We start from the raw sequence: 10,011 nt of genomic DNA, 5'->3' as shown, positions 1-10,011 counted from the left end.
TATTTGTATTGTCTTCAGTTTCTTTTATCAGCATCTTACAGTTTTTGGAGTACAGGTCTTTTGTCTTCTTAGGTATCTACAGCAAATTTCAAGTACACAAGACTGTACAGTGAACTACAGTCAACATGCTATGTAGCAGATCCTCAGAATTTATTCATCTTATAATTGAAAGTTTATACCCTTTTACCAAACTCTCCCCTTTTCCCTATCCTCATCCCTGGGAACCACCATTCTACTCTCTATTAGTTGGAGCTTTTGTTTTTGGCTTCCCTGGTGGCTCAGATGGTAAAAGCGTCTGCCTACAATGCAGGAGACCCGGGTTCGATCCCTGGGTTGGGAAGATCCCTAGAAAAAGAAAGGGCAACCCACTCCAGTATTCTTGCCTTGAAAATCCCATAGATGGAGGAACCTGGTAGGCTACAGTCCATGGGGTTGCAAAGAGTCAGACATGACTGAGCGACTTCACTTCACTTCATATATATTTTTAATTGGAGGCTAATTACTTTATAATACTGTATTAGTTTTGCCATACATTAATATAAATCCGCCACAGGTGTACACGTGTTTCCCATCCTGAACCCCCTTCCCACCTCCTTCCCCATACCATCCCTCTGGGTCATCCCAATGCACCAGCCCCAAGCATGCTGTATCCTGCATCAAACCTGGACTGGCGATTCATTTCTTATATGATATCACACATGTTTCAATGCCATTCTCCCAAACCATCCCATCCCTCCCTCTCCCACAGAGTCCAAAAGACTGTTCTATACATCTGTGTCTCTTTTGCTGTCTTGCATACAGGGTTACCATTACCATCTTTCTAAATTCCATATATGTGCGTTAGTATACTGTATTGGTGTTTTTCTTTCTGGATTACTTCACTCTGTATAATAGGCTCCAGTTTCATCCACCTCATTAGAACTGATTCAAATGCATTCTTTTTAATGGCTGAGTAATACTCCACTGTGTATATGTACCACAGCTTTCTTATCCATTCATCTCCTCATGGACATCTAGGTTGCTTCCATGTCCTGGCTATTATAAACAGTGCTACGATGAACATTGGGGTACACGTGTCTTTTGTTTTTAGATTCCTCATTTATAAATCGTATCATACAGTATTTATCTGTCTCTCTCTGGCTTATTTTTTTACATTCTTATTTCAGTAATGGTAATACTATTTTCTTTATCAAAGTTTTGAAAACAGTAGCATATTCTTCTAATATTTTACTTTAAAACTTTTTCATTATACATCCTTTGCATTTCACCATAGTTTTATAATAAGCTGATAAATTTTTGAATCAAAACTCTACTGAGATTTTAATTAAGACTGCCCTGAACTATGATCTAAGAATTTACAGTTTTAATCAGGTTTGGAAATTCTTTCAACCAAATAGTAACAACCTAATAACAACCTGTGTCCTGAGAAACCTGTGTGCGAGTCAAGAAGCAACAGTTAGAACCCTGTATGGAACAACTGACTGGTTCAAAACTGAGGAGTACGATAAGGCTGTTTATTTTGTACCCTGTTTATTTAACTTACATGCAGAACACATCATGCGAAATGCCAGGATGGATGAGTTACAAGCTGGAATCAAGACTGTCAGGAAAACTATCAATAACCTCAGATATGTGGATGATACCACTGTAATGGCAGAAAGCCAAGAGGAACTAAAGAGCCTCTTGATGAGGGTAAAGGAGGAGAGTGAAAGAGCCAGCTTAAAACTCAATATTAAAAAAAAAAAAAACTAAAATCATGGCATCTAGTCCCATCACTTCCTGAGAAATAGAATGGAAAAAAGTTTAAGCAGGGACAGATTTCCTCCTCTTGGGCTCTAAAATCACAGTAGTTGGTGACTGCAGCCATGAAATGAGATCAAAGAGGATATGATCAAAAAAATTATGATCAAAGAGGATAGTGTTTAGTGTGTAGCCATACAAAGAACTGGAAGCAGAAGCAAAAGCCTTATTTTTATCCATGAATTGCAGGGAAAACAAGCAAACCAAATCAAAGGAAAATTAAAAGACTAATATTGCTCAAAGTACCATTTGGTATTCTCTGAACTCTGCTAAGCTGAGAGGAACTTGTGCTTCCAGTTCTTTTTACTTATCACACAGCAGCATTTTTATTCCTTTAGAACAGCATGAAATGAAGTGACAACACTCTTAAGAGAATTGCCTGCATGCTTTTCTAAAATCTTAAATGAAACACTACTTAGATTTTCAGATGTCCTGGGAATATTTCCAACTGTTTCTCCATATTTCTACCTGCTTCAATCAATACTCTATTAAGCACAATGATTTTGTACAACTCTCAGCCATGAAATTCTATGACTAGGTTTCCCATCCTCTTGCATCATTAGACAAGAATCTCTTTACACAATTTACCAGAAAACTTCACGCAAAAAGTTCTTTGGATTACAGTAAATTAAGCCAATATTGCTAGCTTTGTCTGATATTAACTTTAATATAATGCAATTCCCACCATCACTATAGATCATCAGGGACTTCTTTTAAATTAGTCAAGCTTGTTTAAGGAGAGGCCCTTGGTAGGTTTGAATATGTTTTGATATGGTCAGTTTGCCTGGACGGCATCTAGGAAATCAGGTGAAATAATATTAAAAACCAACTAAGGTGGATCACAATAAACTGTGGAAAATTCTGAAAGAGATGGGAATACCAGACCACCTGACCTGCATCCTGAGAAAGCAGTGTGCAGGTCAGGAAGCAACAGTTAGAACTTGACATGGAACAACAGACTGGTTCCAAATAGGAAAAGGAGTATGTCAAGACTGTATATTGTCACCCTGCTTATTTAACTTATATGCAGAGTATATCATGAGAAACGCTGGACTGGAAGAAACACAAGCTGGAATCAAGATTGCCGGGAGAAATATCAATAACCTCAGATATGCAGATGACACCACCCTTATGGCAGAAACTGAAGAGGAACTAAATAACCTCTTGATAAAGTGAAAGAAGAGAGTGAAAAAGTTGGCTTAAAGCTCAACGTTCAGAAAATGAAGATCATGGCATCTGGTCCCATCACTTCATGGGAAATAGATGGGGAAACAGTAGAAACAGTGTCAGACTTTATTTTGGGGGGCTCCAAAATCACTGCAGATGGTGATAGCAGCCATGAAATTAAAAGACGCTTACTCCTTGGAAGGAGGGTTATGACCAACCTAGATAGCATATTCAAAAGCAGAGACATTACTTTGCCAACAAAGGTCCGTCTAGTCAAGGCTATGGTTTTTCCTGTGGCCACGTATGGATGTGAGAGTTGGACTGTGAAGAAAGCTGAGCGCTGAAGAATTGATACTTTTGAACTGTGGTGTTGGAGAAGACTCTTGAGAGTTCCTTGGACTGCAAGGAGATCCAACCAGTCCATTCTGAAGGAGATCAGCCCTGGGATTTCTTTGGAAGGAATGATGCTAAAGCTGAAACTCCAGTACTTTGGCCACCTCATACGAAGAGTTGACTCACTGGAAAAGACTCTGATGCTGGGAGCGATTGGGGGCAGGAGAAGGGGATGACAAAGGATGAGATGCCTGGATGGCATCACCGACTTGATGGACATGAGTCTGAGTGAACTCAGGGAGTTGATGATGGACAGGGAGGCCTGGCTTGCTGCAGTTCATGGGGTAGCAAAGAGTTGGACACAACTGAGTGACTGAACTGAAGTTTTTAATATTATTAATTTATTTAATTTTAAAATTAATAATTTTATTATATTTATTTATAATATATATTATATTATATTTATTATATTATAAATATTATTATTATAGTAAATTATAATAATTTAATATTATTAAAAACTAATAATAACTGTTTATTATTAAGTGAGAAAGTGATGAAGAACTGTTCTTTGTTTTATGAAAAATTATTCATTGGATTTAATGTATTTCATAGAATTGTGGAGACAGAAAATATTTTTATTTCAAAATAATTATCTCCAATATACTAAAAGTTACAATTACCTCACAAATAGTATTATCATATGCAATGTTTCTTTACTGAAAATTTAAATTGAATCTTAATAAAGGGTTTGTGGAAATTTACAAAAAGACATATACGGTAGAACTTATAAAACAGAAAATAAATTGTACAGGCAATATAAGGGAGTGATTATCTGGAAAACTAGGCTCATATAGTTATTACCTTTGAGCATTAACTTTATCTTTTTTTCAAATCTAGGTTAAATAAGGAATAAACATATATATATAAATATAGGTGCACATATATAAAATATTTTTATTATATATTAAATATTTCATGTTACACATGGATATGTTATTTATATATATTAAACTTTCTCATTATAATTATTATAACTGGAATTTATATGTTAATACGGTTTTTAAAAAATTTTTAATTGGGGTATAGTTGCTTTACAATCCTGTGTTAGTTTCTGCTGTACAACAATGTGAATCAGCTAGCCCCTCTTTTTAGGATTTCCTTCCTATTTAGGTCACCACATTGAGTAGATTTCTCTATTCTATACAGTAGGTTCTCATTATGTTGCTTAATATGTTAATATTTGATCTGAGCACAGTCAGATCATTACCCTCTCATTTTACTTCTCACAACAAATCTGTGAGTTATAAATATTCATGTCCCCTATTTTGTAGGCAAGAAAATGTAGCTTTAAAATAGTTCATCAAAAGTCACACAGCTTGTGTATGTCAGAAACAAGTTACAAATTCAAATGTGTCTGATACCATAATCTGAGTATTACTTTGCCAGAAGGTAAGAGCCTATGGACCCTGATGTTTAATTATATGATGGTTTTTACTAGATCACTGAATTATATTATGGGCTGTAGTTAAAACATTTAAATTGCTATCATTGTCTTTTGGGCAAGAAAGTTTCAGACGGTTATTGGTGTAGATTTCAAATATTTCAAATATTTAACTTTGCCTTTAATCTTGCAGTGACACATTTAATACCTATTTCTGCACACGAACATGAAGCAAACTGCACAGGTCTCTGTGAACCTCAGTTGCCATATATCTAAAAAGGGGAACTGTGATGACCAATTGCATGTGTTTGGGGAATGTTTCAGGAGACAGTGTATAAATTTCTTAATACAATTACTCATATTATGTTGCATTCAATAAACACTAATTCCCTTTACATTGACCCACAGTGTTATGTGAAAAAAGGAATTCCTGTGGGAACACATCAAGATGTTTAACCACAACTGACTCATTTTTCCTGATCTTATTGATAAAGTGTCTGATTTTGTCCATTATTGATTCATACTAAATGAATGTTGTGCTGCATAGTCTTGTATCAATTTTTTCTGCTGGACGGCTCCATTTTCTAGGATCACTTTCCATGCACATTTCCACATTACGGCTGGCCATCAGGAACTAGTGTTGTGGTGGGAAGGTGTAAAAGGAATAATAATTATCACAGTAGGATACAGTCATAAACATTGTGTTCTAGCTTCTCTACTCCATAGACAATTCTTACTCTCAAATTCTGGAAAAATAGTCAAAAAAATTTTTTTCTTTCAAATTTTTTTTTCTGAAAAAGAAGCTAATCATTTGTGGTACCAGATGGCAGTTTTACTGACATTTATAGAGTATCCACTATTTCTAGGCTTTTGTCCTATTTCATGGTGCTTGGATTGCAGGTTACAGGAAACTACTTAAAGTAGTTAAAGAAAAAGAGAAATCTATTGGAAGGAATCTGAGATACTTTCAAAGCCCAAACAGAGTTGGGATTACTTATTACTAATATCTCAAATTGAAAAGTATTCAGATAATTGCCACTGCTATCTCTTTTCCCTTTCTCTGCATTTCTTATTGAGATACTCCTTTCATATAGTTTTTTTCAAAAAGAGAGGCTTTTTCTGTTTCTCTATATTTAAAACACTCAGTTTACATTTCCCCTGTTTGAGCCAAAGGATATTTCTGAATCTCTGATTCAAATTTCTTAAAAACTTGGCCATCTGTTCAACTGCATCCAGTGAAGTCGACAATAGAATAATGGCTGCCAACATACTTCCCTTCAGGGGGAAGCTCTGAGAGAATGAATGTCATTATGTCCTTGGAAATATACCCAGGATGCCTTCCACAGCACTGTGCTGGATGGGTTAAGTATGCTTAAGTTAGTCTAAGTAATACTGTTAGTAACCTTGCAGATTAAGCCAACTAGAAAGCTAAAAGAATAGAAACGCTCAGTTGTAATACATTCCTGTGATTTGAATCCAGTCTGCTATAATTTTTAAACCAAATCAAACTCTTATAAAATTATAGATGCATAAAGAATATGTGGAGGCGGATTATTTTTTTCCTAAATATTTGATGCTAATTCGAACACTGCACTTGGATGTTGAATTTTGTCTTTGAGACAGGGACAGAGAAGGGGAGAGAAAGGCAGAGGGAGAGAAAGACAGAGTAGAGAGAGACAGAGAAGAAGACAGAAAAGGAAGTAGAAAGGAAAGGAGAAAGAGGGGAGAAAGAGACCATTTGCAGGTATGAACATTCTAAAAGATGAGCCATTCATCAAATACCTAGAAATGATTCAACACTTATTCATAAAAACCTATATTCGTGCTTTCAAGTTTGGTGATGAGCATTTTATGAAAATCAACACAAATTATCAGAGAAGAAAATGTTAAAGCTTATCAACAAGGAGGAAGGAAAAAGAAAGATGCTGTGTTCTAGAAGAGATTTTGTTTACTTTTTTTCTTATTTGTACGTTAGGTTTGATTTAATTGTGTGTGGATAAATGGCATCATGATAGAACTGTTCTATGAGCCAAGAGTTGTGACATACACGTTCTCTCAAAGTGCTACATTCCCGTGCACTGGGGATCCAGATTAACCATAGAGTATTTGCAAAATGTAACCTAAGTTAGGTTGAAAGGTTGACTTCAGGGGGAAAGCAATTCACTATTCCATATTTCACCCCTTAGCCCTCAACTCTGATTTTCATGTAGCAAGAGATATCATGTGAAGTTTCAGATGTGAGTGGGGAAGAAAGAAAGCTGGGGTCAGGTGGGTAGAGGGAAAACAATTAATCGTTAAGTTAGTTTAAGAATTTCATACACGCAATAAACGAGGAATTCGTAATGATTATATTTGAAATGCATTTATGTATCCTAATCCCAGGAACGGGGGAGCCTAGTGGGCTGCCGTCTATGGGAGCGCACAGAGTCAGAGACAACTGAAGCGACTTAGCAGTAGCAGTATGTATCCTAAAACATGTAGTGAATTTTACTAGTAATGATTATCTACAAAGGTAAAACAGTATTGTTTAATGATTTAAAACTTTAAGAGTCACTCAGCTGGCCTTGACCTTGGACTATCAAGTTTGGCTTATCTCTAGTTGTAAATGAAGGTAAGATTTGTGGGGAAAAAAAATAATAATCAGCTGCAACAGGGTAAATGCCCTCTTAGTAAAATAAGGTAAGTACATGAATTTACTGAAATAGAGTAAAACTCTATCCAACAGGAAGATATGATTTTCTTCCATATACTTGATATGCCAGGGAGGGGCTGAGGAAATAATAAATCATTGAGATATGAGCTACTTTGTTTTAGACAAAAACAAACACAGACAGAGTGCAAGACTCTATTATTTTTTCTCCAACTCAACTCTTATCTCCCAAACTCCACCAGCTCCACTAGCATTCTACTCCCACTGGCAGGAAGGGGGTCCAGCACATTTAAGGAAACAAGCATTACCTCTAATAGTAACATATGGGCAAAGATGCTGGCTATAATATTTGCACATGGATACTGAGCATGTATGTGTGCTCAGTCACTTCAGTCATGTCCAACTCTTCGAAACCCCATGGACTGTAGCCCGCCAGCCTCCTCTGTCCATGGGATTCTCCAAGCAAGAATACTGGAATGGTTGCCATTTCCTCCTTCAGTAGATCTTCCTGACTCAGGGATCGAATCCCCCTCTCTTATGTCTCCTGAATTGGCAGGCAGGTTCTTGACCACTAACACCATCTGGGAAGTCCTGGTTATTATTCAGGAAGGGTTGGAGACTCCTGCCATACAAAAGGAATGGGTGGGATTCTAGCATAAGGAAAAAAATTAGAGTGACCAATTCATCCTCTATTGCCTAGGACTGAAGTTTTTCTGGAACTTGGGACCTCTACTGCTAAAACAGGAAAATTCTCTCAGACAAATCAGAATACTTGGTTACCCTAGAAGAGAGAGACGGAGAAGGCAATGGCAACCCACTCCAGTACTCTTGCCTGGAAAATCCCAAGGACGGAGGAGCCTGGTAGGCTGCGGTCCATGGGGTCGCTAAGAGTCAGACACGACTGAGCGTCTTCACTTTCACTTTTCACTTTGATGCACTGGAGAAGCAAATGGCAACCCACTCCAGTGTTCTTGCCTGGAGAATCCCAGGGACAGGAGAGCCTGGTGGGCTGCCATCTATGGGGTCGCACAGAGTCGGCCATGACTGAAGCGACTTAGCAGCAGCAGCAGCAGAAAAGAAAGATGGATAAAGAGTTAAACGTGTAAATGGTTCACTTAGGACTGTTAAAAGGCTTCCTAATAGCTCAGTTGGTAAAGAATCAGCCTGCAATGTGGGAGACCTGGGTTCAATTCCTGGGTTTGGGAAGATTCCCTGGAGAAGGAAAAGGCTACCTGTTCCAGTATTCTGGCCTGGAGAATTCTATGGACTATATAGTCCATGCTGTCACAGAATCAGACACAACTGAGCAACTTTCACTCACTTCACCCACTCACTCAGAGTCCTTAATGGTTTTGACTTGAGACTTTGCCAAGCTCACTTCATAGCCTTATGAAATAAGGTGTTGTATTTTGGCTTCCCAAGTGATTCAGTGATAAAGAATCTACCTGTAGTGCAGGAGATGCCAGTTCGATCCCTGGCTTAAGAAGATCCCCTGGAGAAGGAAATGGCAACCCACTCCAGTATTCTTGCCTGGGAAATCCCATGCACAGAGGAACCTGGCGGGCTATGGTCCATGGGTTCACAAACTGTCTGACATGACTTAGCAACCAAACAGCAACAGCATCTTATACTTAGGAGCTAAAAATAGAGATGAGGAACAATTACCTTTCCTTCTCCCTCCCAAATTCCAAAACATACATGCATTGTGTACCATTTTGCTATATTAAAACCAAACCTTTCAAAAGTATCTCATTTTTTTTTTATATTCCCACTATGTATTGCTTTGGGAAATGTGATAATCATACAGCTAAATGTTATAATTTTACGTAACATTACAAAAGTTTCTTCTTAGTCTTTTAACAATTATATATTTAACAGCCATGTAAACAGTAATGGTACTAATATACCATTTCAGAGTGATTGAAGTTTAGTTACATTCAGTTTGTTTTTTAAAAATGATCGATGATTCATTTATAAGCATCTTTTCGTAGCATATTTAATTGTCAAGCTATTACCTCAGAATAAATTTCTGTGGTCAGATCACTATGTATTTATACATGTATGTCTTTAGAAGTATTGTGACTTTCTAGCTTATTTCTTTGAAAAAATGTATACTAATTTGAATACTAGTGATAGTATATGCTTCAATTTTACTGAAACTTTGTTAGCAATGTGTATTTTAATTGATTTTCTAATAATTCTGCTCATGTAGAAATAGTAACACGGCTATTTTAATAAACATTCATTTTATGATTCTTAAGCGTGAACATTATCCCATGTATATGTTTACGCTTGCTTTTCCTTTTATGAAAATTGACTCTTTGTATTATTTTAACTTTAAAAAATTTACACTCTGAAATGTGGAAGTTTACATTTAGGCATTTTATGCTTCTGGTAGTCTGAATTGCTTGCAAGGCTAAAATAAAAAAAAAAAAGTTCAATCTGGCATTTCCATTTACAATGCTGTAACATACATTAGTATGAATGACACATCATGTCACCATGAGTGATATTTGATAGATGACTGGGACAGCTGCAGAACAAAACTCTTTAGATCATGTTTACAGCTTCAATGATACCAGATGCTCTTTTCCTAAAGCTGCCTTATTGACTGAGT

General features: G+C 36.7%; 1 non-coding gene across 1 annotated transcript; it reads left to right on the top strand.

Moving 5' to 3' along the window:
- Window positions 1–267: 267 nt before the first annotated feature.
- On the top strand, window positions 268–340 carry TRNAC-ACA (transfer RNA cysteine (anticodon ACA)). The gene has a single exon. It is a non-coding gene; the product is annotated as a tRNA-Cys (tRNA).
- Window positions 341–10,011: the final 9,671 nt, after the last annotated feature.

This window comes from Bos mutus, chromosome 29 (assembly GCF_027580195.1).
Source record: "Bos mutus isolate GX-2022 chromosome 29, NWIPB_WYAK_1.1, whole genome shotgun sequence".
In the NCBI taxonomy this organism is placed as follows: Eukaryota; Metazoa; Chordata; class Mammalia; order Artiodactyla; family Bovidae; genus Bos; species Bos mutus.
Note: the sequence above shows the minus strand (reverse complement) of the source record. Positions and strands in the feature narration are given on the sequence as shown.